Genomic DNA, 21417 nt, shown 5'->3' with positions numbered 1-21417 from the left:
GGGACCAAGGCGGCTTAGGTGTAGGTGAAATGTGAGGCCAGCGAGAGTAACTTTTGTTGAGTGCGATAAGTACCTGGGGTAAAAATGAGCTCCAGTTTTTAAAATCAGGGTTGGGGTTTGCTGTTCGCAGCATAGTCTTAAGGACTGCGATTTTTCGCTCCACCACACCATTGCTTTGAGGATGATATTTAGTATGGATGTGAAGGGAAGCCCCCCATCCAAAAATGAGCTGTTCAATGCTTTTGCTGGCAAAGGGTGGCCCACCATCTGCTGTTGAACAGTTAAATTAAGTGGGTTTTGTAGTGGATCCCACAGGGCTATGGAAGCTCCTGCAATTGCCCATATTAAATCATGTGGCGTAACTAAGGCTCTCGGGGGGATATACAATCCTTTAAAACTGCCTTGCATTGCTAAAACGGCAGCTGCCGGGGTGGTAAGTGGCTAAATGCAATTATTTAATAAAGCATGACCCGGGAAGCCTCGTGCCCAATTGGCCGTTTTGGCTAAGATGCCAGCCTCCTCATGGTCCACCAATTCTGCTCCGTGTTCTAAGGCTAGCCGCTCGACCCAAGCCATTGGTGCCTCATCTAGGGTGACCAGACAGCAAATGTGAAAAATCGGGACGGGGGTGGGGGGTAATAGAAGCCTATATAAGAAAGACCCAAAAATCGGGACTGTCCCTATAAAATCGGGACATCTGGTCACCCTAGCCTCATCGGCTTTTCATTGTGTTTCCTTTAAAAACTCTTTAAGTTCGTTCGGCCTTAATACGTGTTCGCAGTTCAGTAACCTGCGCGGTGTTGCCTGTTTGTGTATCTATTTTAGTTTTAGTTATCGCAATAGGCAAAGCTTCTGCTACAGTTTCAGATTCAGTAAATTCTGGGGCTGTTGGCAGAGCTGGATACACAGGAGTTTTAGGAGCTTCATATGGGGGTGGCAAAATTTTCTGAGAGGGACTTGGGGATGGGGAGGTAGTGATGGGCTCTACCTTTTCTGTCTTCTCCTCATTATCATCTTTAGGAGAGCCTGGGGCTGTCTGTTTAGCTGCAAACATTGTGCCCCCGTGGAGGACAGAGCACAGATCGAGGGCCTTACATATCATGCTAAACAGGACGGTGGAAACATTCTCAGATTTTTATTCATTGGGTCGCAATTTTTTGGTTTTCTGAATTAAATCTAATTCTTTTATCATCTGGCATAATAATCTGTGTGCTGGATCAGCAGGTATTACCCGAGGTGGGGGACTCAGTTTGGAAATGGTACCTCCGGATTTTCTAACAATGCGGCTACACTCTCTCCAAAGCTGAGAGGGATCTGCAGCACTGAGGTTCTCCACAGTCTCTGTGCACTGAGGCTGTAGGGAACAATCGGCTGGCTGACACCTAAAGCTCGGGTGGCACCGAAGGAGGCATCCCGTATCTGCCAGGGTTAATGGTACAGTATAGCCTTTTAGAGTTTTACCTGAGCCAAGGGAACAGATCCATTCTATTTTTGGATCAGTCGAATTTTGGCTAGAAAAAGGTGAAACTGCAAATGTTGGAACTGTTCAGTTTCATCATCTGCGCGGTCTGCAGCGTGCCACGGGCATGGCCCAACTCCCTTGCATCCTGTTCGTGACGCCATGTGGATTGCCACGGGCATGCAGGGGCGAAAGAAAATGCAGGCCTGTTATTTACCAGGCTGCACGTGGCAATAGACTATATTGGTAAGGGATGCAAGGAGAGTATGGGTCACGATGCAAACTGCAGACACACACACACACACACACACAACTAAAATTAATCAATTTAAAGTTTTATTGGGGATAATTACAATGGGTAAGGGAGCAGTGTTTGATTAGCTAATAGAGTTAATGAAACTTAAAACACACAATGACTAAAATATCTACTAACAATATTTATAAACAAAGATGCAGCATTTAGTAATAACTGATACTTACAAATACAAACCAACGCATAACGACCGGCAAACGTAGAAACTCTGTTTGAAACACGTGAGGCTTCGAGGTGATCAGGCTCGGTTACGTGTGTACACAGGATTAGTTTTTCTTTCTCCTCTCCCTGCCTGCACATGGCAGGCAGGCCCATAAAGTACCAACTATGACATCATAGAAGTGTCATAGGGGACGGGGCCCAACACCTGTTTGTGTTCATTTCTGATTGGCACAAGCAAAGTTTACACCAAGTAGGGGAGCAGGTGCCTCAAAGTCTGGCTTCGCCCCCAAAAGGTGAGGAAATGCATATTGTTTTAGAATGTGTGCAACACTGAATGACAAAAGAAGAGGACAGTATGGGCAAGTTTTACAGGATGCAGACAGGAACTCATCTCAACAGTTTCTTCCCTTTTACATGTGTTTACAGGTTAAGAGGGAGGAAAAGCTAAATGATGGGATGGTGTGGGTGGAATATTTGATGGACTGTCAATGTAGAGTTTCATGCTGTCGTTAAGACCCAAAGTCTATGGATTTACTTCCAATTTATATCAGCTTAACTCAGAGATGGATCTGGGCCTTGTTTGTTAGTGTTTTATTTAATTCAAATTGGCTAACAGCAGAAATGTTCTTTACGAAACAAACTTTGCTTCTCTCTCAAATTTCTCTTCCATTGTGTCAACTGATGGGAGCGGCTGGTAAGAGAATAGTGTTGTCATGTGACAGAGCAGAGCAGAGAAGAGACAGACACTCTGTTATTGTGGATGTAAAGGGGAAGCTTTACTGAAGATGCTGGACATAGCCTAGTTCTCTAGCTCCCATACTGACTACACACGACCTGTTCTACTTACGGAAATCCAAGAGGTCTCCCAAAGTTCTGGGCTGGGAAGTTACAGAATGGATTACTGATTGGGCTGCAAGAGTGAGGCTTTTAAGAAAAAACTAAAATTGGAAATGGCCTGTACAATCTGAGTGTTTGTTGAGTATCCAGGGTTTTTTTCTACTAATCTAACTCTTCTCACAGTTTACAATTAACAGTGATATTGGGAGGGTGGGTCGAGTTTAACATTAGAGTAATGGGGAATGTTTTCTGTTAAACAGAAACAGAGAATTGAGATTTGCCGTTTGCAGTTTTAAACAGAAAGAGGATGTAGAAAGCAGTGGGGGCTACGGTAATGCTGACAATATTGAACTCCAGCATCATCTGCTTTGAATCTGCTGATTATAGGAGTGTTGTAAGGGTCAGACTCATTAAAATTGAACTGGTCTGGAGTTCCCAAGGAATAGGAGGCAGAATAAGAACTAAGGAGAGTAGAAGCTTGTCCAGGTTCCTGTTAGCACCAGACATTTTTAGTGACAGTGAAGGGAAGGAGGTCAAATTACACCTCTGTCCACCTGTGAGGCCCCTTCCACCACTGCATGGTGAAAGGACCCACACTTGGAGAGGCTGGGAGCAGGATGTGACAGTAATCAAGAGCAGAACTGATGAGGATGGGGACAATAAAACTTATTTATCTGCAGTCCTTCCAAATGTGTGGAGTGACATATTAACTTTGTTATAAACTATTTAGCTGAAATTTCAGATGCTCCAGAATAGTATGGGTAAGTGTTGCCATCTTGTGGCCATGACATGAATGTTCTGTAGCATTGAAGAGTTTGAATTAATACCCTGAATATGGTGGGCCATATTCTCTGCTGCCGGGATTGTATTGACTTCAATGGATGCAGGCTTGCAGAGATTTCAGCCTAATTCTCACACGTATAAAGATACATAAGGATATGCTGGAATTCTTTTGGACACTTGCTAACCAGACAATCTTGCTATGTGAACCAGGGCTGCTCGGGGGGGCGGGGGGCAAGTGGGGCAATTTGCCCCGGGCCCCGTAGGGGCCCCCACGAGAATATAGTATTCTATGGTATTGCAACTTTCTTTTTATGGAAGGGGCCCCCAAAATTGCTTTGCCCCATGCCCCCTGAATCCTCTGGGCGGCCCTGATGTGAACAACCTCTTTTCATCATTTCAAAGGTTAATATACAGAAATAGGTATTTTTTAAGGTCCACTTTGATTTTATTTTAACATTGGCTGCTGTGCTGGAGTTTTATTTCCTGGCTGTCTTATTCATTTGTAGAGCTGAAGTCTCTGCATTTTGCAAACTCTTTAAGAAGGTGCTTGGATTGCAATGTAATGTGCAGCTTTGCAGAGCAGCACAAGTTTAGTAGCAGTGACTCTGTGGGACTGATCCTCCACTGGTGTAAACCAGCATAGCCCAAGTAACTTCACTGATTTACACCAGTTGAGGGTCTCTCTCTCTCTGTATCTCCCCCTTGAGTTTAGTCTCTTCCATATCCCATGGTGACAACTCTAAGATGATGGGAGAAAACAAGACTATAGGGAGAAGAGCCCAAAGCCCAACAGATCCCATTTCCTTATGAAAGGACCTCAGGTGCATTGGTACTGTCGCTCTGTATAAGAAGCAGCTGTTACAGTGAGGAACAGAAAGTGAAGAAAGCAGGGAGCTTTTTGTACTGGTCTGTATCACTGGCTGACAATCCAACATCATCTGCTTCAACCCTGCTGATTGTAAATGTGTAGTCACCATCAGACCCACGCACTGAACCGGTCTCAGAGGCACCATAGATAAGGAACTTGGCAGCTTATCCCAATGTCTGTTGATACCACATCACATTCTGTTGATTCTGTTAGCACTGGAACTAGCTTTGCAGTTGCTAGTGACTTTGTCTCCTGGAGATGCTGATAGAGATTCTGGAGTCTGAGTCATCACAGTGTCCCCAATGGAATTTGCATGGGGAAAAAAATTAGAAGAAATATGTATTCATAGACTACAAGGCCAGAACATACCATTGTGATCATCTAGTCTGAGCTGCAGCATGGTACGGGCCATAGCCCCTCCCTGAATTAATTCCTGTTTGAACTAGAGCACGTTATTTAGAAAAACATGCCAGCTTGATTAAGAAATTTCTTGTGATGGAGAAACCAACACAACCCTTGGTTAAGTTGTTCCAATAGTTAATATCCTTCACTCTTTTAAACATTTTCACCTTATTTCTAGTCTAAATTTGTCTACCTTCACCTTCCAGCCACTGGATCCTGAGATAAAATAAATCCAATTAAGAATATTTTTAAAAAGGAAATTGAATATGTCTAATTTCCATTTAATCTACTTAGTTACATGAAGCACTTTGTATACTGTAAATGTAGGATTCTGCAGTCTTATGTGGTAAGAAGTATTGTTGGTTTGATGAAGAAATTAACAACCTTTAATTCTTTCTATACGATTATCTTACTCCAGTGTATCCTGTTGTTGTTGTTGTTGTTTTTACACTAAATCCAGAGCACTAGAAGTCAGAGAAGCTGCGTCTGAAACAGGGGTGGCAACCTTTCAGAAGTGATCTGCCTCGTCTTCATTTATTCACTCTGATTTAAGGTTTCGCGTGCCAGTAATACATTAACATTTTAGAAGGTCTCTTTCTATAAGTCTATAATATATAACTAAACTATTGTTGTATGTAAAGTAAATAAGGTTTTTAAAAGGTTTAAGAAGCTTCATTTAAAATTAAATTAAAATGCAGAGCCCCCCGGACCGGTGGCCAGGACCCAGGCAGTGTGAGTGCCACTGAAAATCAGCTCGCGTGCCACCTTCGCGTGCCATAGGTTGCCTACCCCTGGTCTGAAAGATCGTCTTAAGATTTCTGGAATGACTGAGCCTAAACTCAGAAGCCTAAAGCCTAGGGAATGAAAGATTTATACTTAACCTGCAGACCTTGGACATGTCACTTTGGTAGAAATATGCAAAAAGCTGCTCTGTGTAACTGGGTTCTGTGCATGTTCCTCTGAGCACAGATTGCAGAGAAGGGGCCGTGTACAGCCCCCAGGCTGAGACTGCAGCTCGTATTGAGTGGAATGAGAGATTCAAACATGCCGTGAGAGCAGGATTTGGCTCTTATAACCAATATGGGCATTAACTGAGTATCTGGAGCCTGAATGTCTGTGTCTTCAGCAACTTTTACCTTCTCCATTTTCACTCTGGGGGTGATTCTGCCCCCCTTGCTCATGTTAAGTACTACCTTACTCCTCACAGGTAAGGTTCTACTCAACATAGTAAAGGTTACAGAACCTTGCACTGGATTTGCAGTCCCCTCACGTCTCTGTGCCTCAGTTTACCCCATTTAAATCAAGCTTGGCTGTTTCTTCCAAAAGATATGCCATAGTTCAAACCGGAATTAATTCAGGGAAGTGCTGGGGCCTGCATCACACAGAAGGTGAGATGACTATAGTGGTCCCATGTAGCATTATAATGTATGAACACCTGGAGCCGCATGGGGGAGACAGTCATCAGAGTAGCTATTACAGTCTGTGAAGATTGAATGGGTCTAAATGCCCTGACAATGGAGCAGCCATCCTCATGCTCATTCTAACAAGCAAAAGGTGGTCTGAGGCTCCAGGAGACTTCACTCCTAGGCCTTCAAACAAAGACTGTTACACTCTGGCGAACTATCTGGCAACTGGGCCCAGGCTCAAGTGAGGGACACTGTTCATTGGTGCTTCCTTGAAAGAGGTGGTGACAAACAGGACAAGCGGGGGAGAGAGGAAACATCATCAGGACATGTGGGTAGTTGTGACCAGGGTGGGTCAGAGGAGGGTCTTTGTTTTTTAGGGACCTGTCTACATTTGAAAGATAATTTGAATTACTGTATGGTGTGAATTTAAAGTACACTAGCTATTCTTGAATAACTCCATGTGTGGATATTTTTATTCTGGACTAAGGGTTGGCCTTCACTACAACGTTAGTGTATATGATGCTCAGGAGTGTGAAAAATTCACACCCATGAGAGATGTAGTTAAGCCAGCCTTAGCCCCAGAGCAGCCTGCACTAAGAATTCTTCCATTGACCTAGCTACTGCCTCCCAGAGAGGTAGATTTCCTCCAGAGACGGAAGAACTCCTCCCGTCTTTGTAATGTGTCTACATTTAAGTGCTATGCAGCTGCCCTGCTCTAGCATTTCTAGTATAGATATAGCCTAAAAGCGCCTTGTTCCCGTTGTGCTTAATACTCTTGCAAATCAGGTTCAGTTAAAGAGGAGCAAGCACACTTATTCTGGAATAAGATTGTCCACCCATGGAGCTCTTCAGGAATAGCTACTCTGAGTTAATAGTTATTCAAGAATAGTTATTAATAGTTAATAACTATTCCAGAATGACTCCATGTGTAGACAAGCGCTAACGGAATATGAGTTGGTTTAGTTCTTGTTCTGTAATGTAAGAGTTAGCCTGTTTGATTTCACTTGTTGTAAAGTGTAAGATTAGATAAAATCAAACACACATGCTGTCTCTTTGTTCTTTAAAATCCTTGTTTCTCTGATCATTTGTTCCAACTGCTAAATAGAAATACTTTGTTTTAAGGAGGCTATTGGTCACTATCACTGATCACAGATTCACAAAGGGAGGAAATGAAACAAAAAAGTGATAAAGGGTTTAGAAAACCTGACTTATGAGGGAAGGTTTTAAAAAAAGATTGGGCAAATGTACTCTTGAGAAATGAAGACAGAGGGGGGATTGGATAACAGTCTTCAATAATGTTAAGGGCTGTTATAAAGAGGACTGTGATCAATTTTCTTCAGGTCTGCTCAAGGCAGCATGAGGAGTAATGGGCATAATCAGCATCAGGGGACATTTAAGTTAGATATTAGGAAAATCTTTCTAACTCTAAGGGTAGCTAAGATCTGAAATAGGCTTCTTAGGGAGGTTGTGCAATCTCCGTCATTGGAGGTTTTCAAGAACAGTTTAGACACTCGTCAAGAATGGTCTAGGTTGACTCGGTCTTGACTCAGCACAGGGGGCTGGACTTGACTTCTCAAGGTCCCTTCTAGGCCTACATTTCTATCATTCTATGAAACACAGCTGCTCGGAATCCAGTTAGACCTGGCGGGTGTTAAGGGGCAGGTATATACGATGTCTTGGTCATGATCAAAGAGACGGAGGATTCCATGATTCCACCGTGAGACAGGTGAGAGAAGAGGCTTAACACCTATGGGGATACACTGAGAGACACCAGAGAGGGAGCAGATTCAGCTGGTCCCATAGGTGTGACTGCAACATATGGAAAGGGGTCTAAGTGCATTTGGCTTATGTCCACACTAGCACTTATGTCAGTAAAACATATATCAGTCAGGGGTATAAATATTCCATCCCCCTGAGTGACATACATTTTGCCAACATAAGCACTGGCGTGGACAGCCGTATGTTGGTGGGAGAGCGTCTCCTGCTGACATAGCTGTGGCTGCTCATTGGGGTGAATTAATTATGTCGACAGGAGAGCTCTCTGTCCTCGTCATAAAGTGGCTACACAAGCTTTCTAGTGTAGACGTGGCCTTAGTCTTTGTATGGGCTGGAGGAGAAGGAAGCAGCCAATCTTCTTTGTTTCTGCTCATGCAGGTAGCTGCTGGAGGCTTTGTACAGTGGTCGCCATTTGTCAGCTGATGTATGGCTTGTTTTGTAATGATAGTGGGAGCTTGGATCCTGCCTATAGGCAGGAGTGTGTAGAATTGAGTGGACAAAGGGAAACTGCTGAGTTTATTGTAATAAATCAGCCTGTAAATTCCAGCAGGCTGGGACCTGGAGAAATGAGAAGATGAAATTAGACTGTGGTTTGTGGTTTCTCAAAAGCGGCTCAAAATCTGGCACACGCTTGCCTGCTCTGGGAGTGGGTAGGAAACAGCTGTTACACCGAGTAACAGAAATGGAACAAAGGTTTTTGTATTGGTCTGTATCACTGTGAGAGGTAAGTTCTGTCCCTGCTGACAATAATAATCTCCAGCATCATCCACCTGAACCCGGCTGATGGTAAAAGTGAAGTCGGTGCCAGACCCACTGCCACTGAACCGGTCTGGGACCCCAGATGGGCGGGTGGAAGCATTGTAGATAAGGAGCTTAGGAGCTTGTCCTGATTTCTGTTGGTACCAGGCCATATAGCTATAAGCAGTGGCACTGGCTTTGCATCGGATAGTGACTGTGTCTCCAGGAGATACTGCCAAGGATTCTGGAGTCTGAGTCATCACAATCTGCCCATTGGAATCTGGTGAGAGAGGAAAAATATTATAGGAAAAATTAGGAGAATCAAATTAAATGCTATTAAAAAAAGGAAAACTGCAAATATTTATTGACTAAATTTCAGTTGAACCAGTTAATTACATTAAAGTCTACATCCACTGGAAATGTGTCCTTGTGATCTCATGGGATGAAGAATTAATGTTGATTTGATGAAGAGATCTATGATAACTAAACCTTGGTGAGAGATTATTATCTTAATCTAATAGCTCCCCTGGCGGTGTTCTTACCCTGAATCCACAGCACTAGGAGCCAGATCAGATGAGTCTGTGAAATCATCCTGATTCGTCAAGTCTGACAGACACTGAGAATCTAAGGCATAAAGTGTAAAAAATGAATTTTTTATATCTGCCCGGCATTGCAAGGAAATGCCACTCGGGTGGAAATATGCAAAGCAGCTGCTCTATGTAAATGAGCATCCCCTGTGGCCCAGTGCAGAGGGTGTAGAGAGAAAGGGCCGTGTGCAGCCTTCGGTGTGAGAATGCAGCTCCTATGGATGAAACTAGGTATTATTGCTCTCATGCTGCTAGGGCTTTTCTAATCCTTATAAGATTTATGTGAACATCCCGTGTTTGTGTCTGCATCACTGATAAGTTGCAGCCAGATTCTGAGAAGTACCTCACTTCAGAAGCAGTCGTACTGATTTCCCTGGGACTGGTTGTGCAGTAAGGTACTATTCAGCTCTGCAGTTCCTGCATTTAGATTAGAGCTGGGCCTGAACCAAAATCCCAGGTTCAAGCAGCTTCAAACTATGGAAGAGTTTGGCTGTGCATCTGGAGCTGACTGTCACAACTGGCCCCTCTCTCTTTAAAGGACTAAACCAAAGTCCTGAATCCAACCTCCTTGCAATGTTAATAAATGTGGCTCTCGGTCTGTCTCTAGTACATACAACTATGGCCCATCTGTAGCTTGGATCCTGCAGCACATTCATGGACAGGCCATCAGGGTTCTGGGTGTTCACACCTAGAGTCACCTGGAATAGCCATGAGCAGAGCAGTGAGATAGGACGGGTTTTACGTTTGAATGAGATTTAAGCAATTAAAGATCTTACTGAAAAATGCCATTATCCATAGCAGCAACCGGGTCCATTTAGGAAGTTTGTGTGAGGTTTGTGCTGGTGGTAGGTGGCGGATCGACAGCTTTGGGAAGAGGAGACCTGGGGCCTGACCATTTCCTTCCATGGGGAGTGAAAATTAACTGTGCATGGATCCTCTTGAAGAGCTTTCTCCAATCCATTCTGTTGCCGGGGCACCTTAAGAAAGAAGCAACGCTTCTGTCCTCCAACACTGCACAGCCTGGGGGATGTGCAGGAGGTCAGGACCATCGTTGTGGTGGGGACCATGCTTCTGTGTTGGCTCTAGGGTTGTCTGCCTTTCCGCCTCAGCCCTGAGCCACTGGGACCATGCTGACAAGGTTTCCCCTGGCTGGCCTCCTCTGGGGTCCTCCACCACTCCCAAGGACACACATGGGTAGCTGTGTAAGAGTTAATGCTCGGTCACGTTACATTAGGTCTCTGAAGTCTTTGAGGGAGTTTGGACAAGTTATTTCACCTCTGCCTCACTTTTCCCCATCTGTACGTATAGTGACTTTTCCTGTAGAACATTTTGAGATCAGTGCACGAAGACTAGCAGAGAAACGCTAAGTACTATTACTTCATGGCACATAACTGTTCCATAGGCTTTTGCTGCTGTGGTCTTGCCAGTGCTGGGAAACTAACTCATTAGCCACGACAACTGCTGGCTGGTGCGTGTGTTTCTTTCCCTAAACATGTGAGCCAATCGCATAAAATACAAATTTGTCAAGGACTCAATAACTTATCGTGGGCACATTATTGATGCACAAGGTCTACTGGACTGCCAGAACAAGACATGTTCGCTTTGCGAACAGGGGCTGCTAACAGGGAGTTTTGCAAGGGAGTTCTCCAGGTGAAGGAGGAGCAATACAGCAACCTTTTGGGCTGACAGGGGGCTGCAGACAGGAGTTTGACAGAGGGAGGCTTACGATGGTTAGGAAGACCCGCAACACCTGTGCCAGCACTGCTACTGTCTCCTCCACCTGTGCCTGTAGCCAGACAGAGTGCCTAAGCATGGATGCCTCTACCCAGATCCTGGTGTGGTTTTGCAAAGACTGTAACTTGCAATTTCCACTTACTGATATCCAGGCTGGGGGGACCATCCAATGTGAAAGGTGCCTGCTGGTGGAATCTCTCAGGCAGCAGGTGGGAGAGCTACAGGAGGAGGTGGCTAGGTTGAGGAGCATCCGTATCCATGAGCAATTCCTCGACAGTGTCCATGTGGAGACAGCTGAGGTAGCTGTCCCAGTACACAGGACTGCTGATACACCACTGGTGGAGGAGGAGATGGCTCAGGGTGGACGCTGGCAGCTGGTTACTTCTGGCAGCAGGCAGTGCTCCACCCTTGCTCCAAACCCTCCTGCCGTGGTTATAGGTAACCGTTATGCTCTTCTTGATACAGGAAAGAAGGAATCACTCCCTACAGTAAAGGAGGAGAAGCCTCGTACCCCTAAGGCTGGAGAGTCTGCTGCCACCACTGCGAATAGGAAACGTAGGGTAGTGGTGGTCGGAGACTCTCTGCTGAGGGGGACGGAGGCGCCCATCTGTCGCCCTGACATTTCATCTCGGGAGGTATGCTGCCTGCCGGGGGCCCGTATCCGAGACGTTACGGAGGCATTGTCGAGGATTATCCGGCCCTCTGACTATTACCCCATGCTACTCATCCATGTGGGCACAAATGATACTGCGTGGTGTGACACTGAGCGGATCAAGAGTGACTACAGGGCTCTGGGAGCACGGGTGAAGGAGTTTGGAGCGCAGATGGTATTCTCTTCAATTCTTCCTGTTAAAGGTAGGGGCCCGGGCAGAGACAGATGCATCATGGAGGTGAATGCCTGGCTGCGAAGATGGTGTCGCCAGGAGGGCTTTGGCTTCCTAGACCACGGGATGCTATTCGAGGAAGGACTGCTAGGCAGAGATGGCGTTCACCTTTCGAGGAGAGGGAAGACCCTATTCGGACACAGACTGGCTAACCTAGTGAGGAGGGCTTTAAACTAGGTTCGACGGGGACAGGTGAGCAAAGCCCACAGGTAAGTGGGGAACATGGAGACCGGGGAAATGAGTCGGAAACAAGAGGGAGTGTGGGCTATATTGGCAGAGAGAAAGGAGAGTCAGGAAAAAACTGGGAGGAAAGATCAAACCAGTATCTTAGATGCCTATATACAAATGCGAGAAGTATGGGGAATAAGCAGGAAGAACTGGAAGTGCTAATAAATAAATACAACTATGACATTGTTGGCATCACTGAAACTTGGTGGGATAATACACATGATTGGAATGTTGGTGTGGATGGGTACAGCTTGCTCAGGAAGGATAGACAGGGGAAAAAGGGAGGAGGTGTTGCCTTATATATTAAAAATGTACACACTTGGACTGAGGTAGAGATGGACATAGGAGACGGAAGTGTTGAGAGTCTCTGGGTTAGGCTTAAAGGGGCAAAAAACAAGGGAGATGTCATGCTAGGCGTCTACTACAGGCCACCTAACCAGGTGGAAGAGGTGGATGAGGCTTTTTTCAAGCAACTAACAAAATCATCCAAAGCCCAAGATTTGGTGGTGATGGGGGACTTCAACTATCCGGATATATGTTGGGAAAATAACACAGCGGGGAACAGACTATCCAACAAATTCTTGGACTGCATTGGAGACAACTTTTTATTTCAGAAGGTTGAAAAAGCTACTAGGGGGGAAGCTGTTCTAGACTTGATTTTAACAAATAGGGAGGAACTCGTTGAGAATGTGAAAGTAGAAGGCAGCCTGGGTGAAAGTGATCATGAAATCATAGACTTTGCAATTCTAAGGAAGGGTAGAAGGGAGAACAGCAAAATAGAGACAATGGATTTCAGGAAGGCAGATTTTGGGAAGCTCAGAGAGCTGATAGGTAAGGTCCCATGGGAATCAAGACTGAGGGGAAAAACAACTGAGGAGAGTTGGCAGTTTTTCAAAGGGACACTATTAAGGGCCCAAAAGCAAGCTATTCCGCTGGTTAGGAAAGATAGAAAATGTGGCAAAAGACCACCTTGGCTTAACCACGAGATCTTGCACGATCTAAAAAATAAAAAGGAGTCATATAAAAAATGGAAACTAGGACAGATTACAAAGGATGAATATAGGCAAACAACACAGGAATGCAGGGGCAAGATTAGAAAGGCAAAGGCACAAAATGAGCTCAAACTAGATACGGGAATAAAAGGAAACAAGAAGACTTTTTATCAATACATTAGAAGCAAGAGGAAGACCAAAGACAGGGTAGGCCCACTGCTTAGTGAAGAGGGAGAAACAGTAACAGGAAACTTGGAAATGGCAGAGATGCTTAATGACTTCTTTGTTTCGGTCTTCACCGAGAAGTCTGAAGGAATGCCTAACATAGTGAATGCTAATGGGAAGGGGGTAGGTTTAGCGGATAAAATAAAAAAAGAACAAGTTAAACATCACTTAGAAAAGTTAGATGCCTGCAAGTCACCGAGGCCTGATGAAATGCATCCTAGAATACTCAAGGAGCTAATAGAGGAGGTATCTGAGCCTCTAGCTATTATCTTTGGAAAGTCATGGGAGACGGGAGAGATTCCAGAAGACTGGAAAAGGGCAAATATAGTGCCCATCTATAAAAAGGGAAATAAAAACAACCCAGGTAACTACAGACCAGTTAGTTTAACTTCTGTGCCAGGGAAGATAATCGAGCAAGTAATTAAGGAAATCATCTGCCAACACTTGGAAGGTGGTAAGGTGATAGGGAATAGCCAGCATGGATTTGTGAAGAACAAATCATGTCAAACCAATCTGATAGCTTTCTTTGATAGGATAACGAGCCTTGTGGATAAGGGTGAAGCGGTGGATGTGGTATACCTAGACTTTAGTAAGGCATTTGATACGGTCTCGCATGATATTCTTATCGATAAACTAGGCAAATACAAGTTAGATGGGGCTACTATAAGGTGGGTGCATAACTGGCTGGATAATCGTACTCAGAGAGTTGTTATTAATGGTTCCCAATCCTGCTGGAAAGGCGTAACGAGTGGGGTACCGCAGGGGTCTGTTTTGGGACCGGCGCTGTTCAATATCTTCATCAACGACTTAGATATTGGCATAGAAAGTACGCTTATTAAGTTTGCGGATGATACCAAACTGGGAGGGATTGCAACTACTTTGGAGGACAGGGTCATAATTCAAAATGATCTGGACAAATTGGAGAAATGGTCTGAGTTAAACAGGATGAAGTTTAACAAAGACAAATGCAAAGTGCTCCACTTAGGAAGGAAAAATCAATTTCACACATACAGAATGGGAAAAGACTGTCTAGGAAGGAGTACGGCAGAAAGGGATCTAGGGGTTATAGTGGACCACAAGCTAAATATGAGTCAACAGTGTGATGCTGTTGCAAAAAAAGCAAACATGATTCTGGGATTCATTAACAGGTGTGTTGTGAGCAAGACACGAGAAGTCATTCTTCCGCTCTACTCTGCTCTGGTTAGGCCTCAGCTGGAGTATTGTGTCCAGTTCTGGGCGCCGCATTTTAAAAAAGATGTGGAGAAACTGGAAAGGGTCCAAAGAAGAGCAACAAGAATGATTAAAGGTCTTGAGAACATGACCTATGAAGGAAGGCTGAAAGAATTGGGTTTGTTTAGTTTGGAAAAGAGAAGACTGAGAGGGGACATGATAGCAGTTTTCAGGTTTATAAAAGGGTGTCATAAGGAGGAGGGAGAGAACTTGTTCACCTTAGTCTCTAAGGATAGAACCAGAAACAATGGGTTTAAACTGCAGCAAGGGAGGTCTAGATTGGACATTAGGAAAAAGTTCCTAACTGTCAGGGTGGTTAAACACTGGAACAAATTGCCTAGGGAGGTTGTGGAATCTCCGTCTCTGGAGATATTTAAGAGTAGGTTAGATAAATGTCTATTAGGGATGGTCTAGGCAGTATTTGGTCCTGCCATGCGGGCAGGGGACTGGACTCGATGACCTCTCGAGGTCCCTTCCAGTCCTATAATCTATGAATCTATGAATCTATGAGTGACAATGGTCCTCAGTTTAGTTCAGAAGAGTTTTGGTGGTTCATGAAGAACAATTGTATTAGGCATATCATCTCAGCCCCATATCACCCAACCACCAATGGCTTGGCTGAAAGGTCTGTGCAAACTTTTAAGCAAATGCTGCAATCCAGGGTATGTGAGATGGTGTCTTTAGAGCAGAAACTGGCATGCTTCTTGTTAGAATATTGAAATGCAGTGCCAGCCATGATAAACCAAACATCTGGAATGCTGTGTATGGGCTAATATCTCAGGTCACACTCTGATTTACTGAAGCCAGACCTACATCTACAAGTCCAAAATCATCTAATAAGTCAAGCTAAGGTACGAGGGATCAGTGAACCTTGTCAGCTACAAGTGGGTCAAACAGTGTTTGTGCATTTATTGGGGACCCAGTACGTGGGGTCCGGCAAATGTTAGTGCGCCAATGAGTCCTTTGTCTTATACTGTACAAGTGTCACCCAATATGTTTTGGTGCCACCACATCAACCAATTGCGCGATTCGAAGGTGAGTCCATGGCTAACAAAACAAGCAAAATTTGGGAAGCTGCCACTTGTTCCAACATTGGTGCTCCAGCTTGAAGCCACAATAATATGCTGGAAAGCAGCTGTGCTGAACACCCAGCATCATCTGAGGGAACGTGTGCAGATGTTCTTTCAGACATGCCAAACTCTTCCCCAGCCCCACAAACATGTCACGCGCCCTCATCTAAAGGAGAAAATATGGTTTTGTGCTTTTTCCCATCTGAGGCCACTTGTGAACCTGACGACTGCCCAAATGCTCCCTCAAGGGCCCCATGTTGTTGCCATCTTCCCTCTATTAAATGAAGGATGGACACAGCCAATAGCTCCCGTCTGTGTTATTCCGAGTGTCCAAGTGGGTCGCTAGAGAATAGCAGGAGTTGTGCCTTCATTCCAGAAGGTGAGCGTGATGCCCCTTCTACCCTTCTACACTCTGCCAGCTCTGGAGTTCAGGACCTCGGTTCAGGCTTCTCCACATGGCAGCACTGCCAATAAAGCACTGGGAGGGCTGTGTCTGTTTTACTCCTGAAATGCTCTAAGTGGGGAGCAGCAAGTAAGAATTATTATGGTGAATTAGGGAGTAAAGCCGTTTATGCAGGAAAAAATGCCCTCAATTCTGTTACACATAGTCCTCCAAGTATTTTGTTAATGTGTGAGCAGATGTTCCCTTTTGGGAAGACACGCTGGGTTATTGTTAGTTTGGGTTATGCAGGGTTCTGAGGAAAGGGAGCTGTGTGAGAAGCAACAGGAGAGGTTGCTCTGTCTTAGTCTCTGATTAAATTCTTGAGGCAGATTTGCTCCCGGGGACATGTGCATTGGTGCTGGGATGAGATTCCTGCTAGAGAGGTTTGCCTGAATGCTGTTTTTAATCACCTGTGTTTCAGGACTGGTGTATGTGAGTAAATAAAACAAGTTTAGCTTCGTATTCTTAAACTCAACATCACTAATTTCTCTGATGCTGAGAAGCTGATTTGAAAGGACCGAACATTTTCTCGGCGGAGACTCAGCACTACTGTCAGCAGTGGGGCACTGGTGTAGGAAAGAGACAACAGTATTATAGAAAGATCAGCAGTCGAGCAGGGGACTCCGCCTGGTGGTGTAAGACTGCCAAAATGCTGTCTGAAATCTAGTGTAGCAATTATGTATCGGAAGCAGCTGTTAGAATGAAAGGGACAGGATGGGGAGGTTTTTGTATTGGTCTGTATCACTGTGAGAGGGTAGCTGCGATACTGCTGACAATAATAATCCCCAGCATCTTCAGCTTCAACTCTGCTGATTGTGAGAGTGAAATCAGTGCCAGACCCACTGCCGCTGAACCAGTCTGGGACTCCAGAGTCACGGTTGGAAGCATCATAGATAAGGCGCTTTGGAGCTTGTCCTGATTTCTGTTGGTGCCAGGCTAAGTAATGAGTGCTACCACTGGTGACGCTGGAACTGGCTTTGCAGCGGATAGTGACTGTGTCTCCAGGAGACACTGCCAGGGATTCTGGAGTCTGAGTCATCACAATCTGCGCACTGGAGTCTGAATTAACAAACAGAATATAGATTAGTATGTACATGCATAGTGTCTCTCTACATAGTGTTTCTATCTCTGTGTAGTTTGTACATTTGGCATATCTCTCAATAGTATAGATAATCCAAATACCCAAAATTTTGTCTTGATAAATATTCCCATGTGCCTCTTTCCATACTTCTGAGAATAACATTCATAAGAAGTTTGAGGTGATTCTTTTATTCCCCATTGTTTTCAATTGCTTGTGTTTTTCTCAAACCTGTTTTTTCTCTTAATTGTAGTTAGGAGACAAGCATTTCAGAAGTTACTGTCACTAAGTGAGGAATGTTTGCAGATAAATTATAAACATTTCTAGAGCTCTTAAATTTTTCTGTGGATCATTGTGACTTAAATTATCCAGTGCCCCCTTCATTTGATTCTTACCTTGGATCCAGAGCACTAATAGCCAGATAAACTGAACCTGAAAGATCATCTTGCTACGTCTGACTGGCCCAGTGCTGATCAGCAAACTGTAACCAATGCAGTAGAACATTTATAAGGGCTCAGAGCTGCAGAGCAGTGGTACTTGGGTGTGAGATATGCAAACTTAGTTCAGAGATGGAAATTTCCAGGTGACCTAAAAATATGCAGAAAAAGGGAAGTAAAAGGGGCCATGGATGAAATGAGCAAGTTCACCCTTATGGACATTGTGGCAGTATCCTCAATTTGTGTTCAAATGGAAGTTCTGATGATAGTGAAGGTGGCGGCCAGAGGTCGAGACCCTATTTTGTTGAACAAATCCATATTAGGTTGCAGTTCCTGTTCCTCACATTGTGTTGAAATGGCATTTGTCGGGGTGGAATGGGAATCAGTGCTCTCAGCTCATCAGTGTTGCTCAGCTGCTTGTTAAAATTGAAATGGTTCTACTAGGAATCGCCTCAAAAAGAAGATCTCAGTGGTGTGATCTCTCTGCATCAGGGGATCTGCACAGGGGGGTAACATTCCCTTTCCTACTACTCCCTACTGGGTTTCTTAGTCATTACCTCAGAGACCGTATTGTTATACACAGAGTTGTGGGAACCTTAATCCTGAATCTCCAATTTCCCCTTAAAATCCCAAAGGTAACAGTGTATAGGAATAGGCTAATGTTCCATTAAATAGTTTGGGAGCCCTGTAGCGGTGCTCCCTGTGTTCTCGTTAACATTATATAACTAGACCATGATGATTATTCCTGGAGATTTAAAGTTAGACTCCTAAATCCATATTTCAGCACCTAAACTGTCTGGCCTCCTTTTCAAAAACAGGGACCTCTCAGCTACCCCTGGAAAGAGAGTTGAATGTGGCCACCTGGTGTCAGTTGTGGGGAAGTTTACCTTTTTGTTTAAGCAGATTAGATATGCAACTCAGCTGCTCTGTAAATGCCCATGCCCTGTGCAAGGTGTAGGTGGGTAGAGCTCACTGCAAAAAAATACTGTATTCAAATACTCATAACCCCACCAAAAATACCTGTCAATAATGACACTCTGTAGTGTGAAAAACATGTTACATGAATAACTTCTTTATGTCCTGAAAGGTTAATTTACCTGCCACTGTCAGAAGAAAGATCCTGGGTTAGATGGACCACTAGGCTGACCCAGTATGGTCATTCCTATGTTTTGACCTGTTAAAAGAATAAATAATGGACTGAGGACCTTCCAATTGTTTGGAGGCAACTAGAGCAGGGATCGGCAACCTTTGGCACGCTGCCATCATGGAAATCCACTGTTGGGCCAGGATAGTTTATTTACCTGCAGCGTCTGCAGGTTCGGCTGATTGCAGCTCCCACAGGTCGCGGGTCACCGGTCCAGGCCAATGGGGGCCGCGGGAAGCGGCGTGGACCAAGGGAAGCATGTTCAAGGTTTGGGCATACCATGGACTTATATAATGGCATGATAATATTTTCTGTTTTATTATCTATCCCTTTCCTAATGATTCCTATCATTCTGTTAGCTTGTTTGACTGCCAATGCACATTGAGTGGATGTTTTTAGAGAACTATCCATGATGTCTTCAAGATCTTTCTTGAATAGTAAGCTGATTTGGACCCTCTCATTTTGTCTGTATAGTTGGGATTATGTTTTCCAATGTACATTACTTGCACTACTCAACATTGAATTTCATCTGCCATTTTGTTGCCCAGACACCCAGTTTTGTGAGATCCCCTTGTAATTCTTCACAGCCAGCTTTGGACTTAACTATCTAAGGTTATTTTTTATTATCTGCAAACATTTTCACCTCACTGTTTACCCCCTTTTCCAGATCATTTCTGGATATATGTTGAACAGCACTGATCCCAGTACAGATCCTTGGAGGACCCCAGTATTTACCTCTCTCCACTGTGAAAATTGGCCATTTATTCCTACCCTTTGTTTTCTATCTTTTAACCAGTTACAGATCTGTGAGAGGCCCTTCCCTCTTATCCCAGCACTGCTGACTTTGCTTAAGAGCCTTTGGTGTGTGGAACCTTGACAAAGGCTTTCTGAAAGTTCGAGTACACTATATCAACCGGGTCATCCTTGTCCACAGGCTTGTTGACACCATCAAATAATTCTAATAGATTGGTGAGGCATGATTTCCCTTTGCAAAAGCTGTGTTGACTCTTCCCCAACATATCATGTTCATCTATGTGTCTGATAATTTTGTTCTTTACTATAGTTTCTATCAATTGACCTGGAACTGAAGTTATGCTTATCGGCCTGTAATTGCTGGGATTGCCTCTGGAGCCTTTTCTAAAAACCGGCCTAACATTAGCTATTCTCCATTCATCTGGTGCAGAGGCTGAGCGATAGGTTACATCCCACATTTTGTAGTTCTGCAATTTCTTTTATAAGTTCCTTCAGAACTCTTGGGTGAATCCCATCTGGTCCTAGTGACTTATAACTGTTTAATGTATCATTTCCTCCCCCAAACACGCTTGTATAAAAGAGAGCTACAATTTAGTACCTCAACAGTCCTGCACACTGCTGTGACGTTGATACAGGCTGTGAGGCCCATTTCAGTCACATGGGTGCAGGCCCTGTTGAAATCCATAGGAATGGCACCCATGTAATCTGTGGAAGGATTGGACCCTGCAGTGTTTGGGCCCTTTACTGTATGGTTCTGTGGTGTTTATTTTATACACTTGCTGAAAGTTAGAGCTTGGGGAGGGCTTGCCCTTTCAGCAGGAAACGTTTCTGCTGAGCAGCCCCATGATTCATTTAGCAGGTGCCCTCTGGAGTTTACTGACAGCCCCATTAGAAAGGGATTGGATCTATTCTGCCTGTCTCTGTGTCTCTCTCCTCGCCGATTCACTTAAAATGTTAGTTATGTTGTTTCCCCAGAAACTGTCCTTAGCCCTTCTCAGGGGCCTTACAACTGTCCTTCCCCTCTCCAAGGCCCTTCATTTCTATTCCCTCTAACAGAGAAGCCTCCTAGATTCCATCTCCTGTCATACCATGTATCTAAGAGAGTGGGTCACTAGATGGTGAGGTGAGTTGTTCCTGTCCAACGTATGTAATCTCTAGTGCTCAGGGCATGACTTCTGTTTCCCACCCTGGTGGTGCTATCAGTAAAGCACTGGGCTGACCTGAAATGTTCAGACTGTCATTTTAGGGCAGTAATTAGGAGGAGAATAAAGAAATTTAAAGCAAGAAGGAAAAAAATGCCACCATGGTTGTGCAGAAGTTAAAAATTCTTCTGTATGGCAGGAAGTTTCTCTAGCAGCAGACTGTCTGCTGTCTCCTAATTTATGTGTATTACCCGGTGGTGAGCGCAGGGAGGTGTGTTTCTGGGGCTGAAAGTTTGCCCCCAAATAGCATGTAGCATTTGCACTGAGAAGGCGGCTGTTTGAAGGAAGCAGCTGTGACACTGAATGGAATGTAACAGGAAGGTTTTTGTATTGGTCTGTATCTCAGTGAGAGGGGCAGCATAGCCTTGTTGACAATAATAATCTCCAGCATCTTCCATCTGGACGTTGCTGATTGTGAGAGTGAAATCAGTCCCAGACCCACTGCCAGTGAACCAGGCTGGGATCCCAGAGGCACGAGTGGAAGCATACTAGATAAGGAGATTAGGAGCTTGTGTGGATTTCTATTGGTACCAGGTTAAGTAGGTATAAGCACCTGTAATGCTTGAATGGGCTTTGCAGTTGATGGTGACTCTGTCTCCTGGAGACACTGACAGGGATTCTGGAGTCTGAGTCAGCACGATCTGCCCACTGGAGCCTGAATTGATAA

The sequence above is a fragment of the Malaclemys terrapin genome, chromosome 5, assembly GCF_027887155.1.
Source record: "Malaclemys terrapin pileata isolate rMalTer1 chromosome 5, rMalTer1.hap1, whole genome shotgun sequence".
Taxonomy (NCBI): Eukaryota; Metazoa; Chordata; order Testudines; family Emydidae; genus Malaclemys; species Malaclemys terrapin.
The sequence above is the reverse complement of the archived record's forward strand: the minus strand, read 5'-3'. Positions refer to the sequence as shown.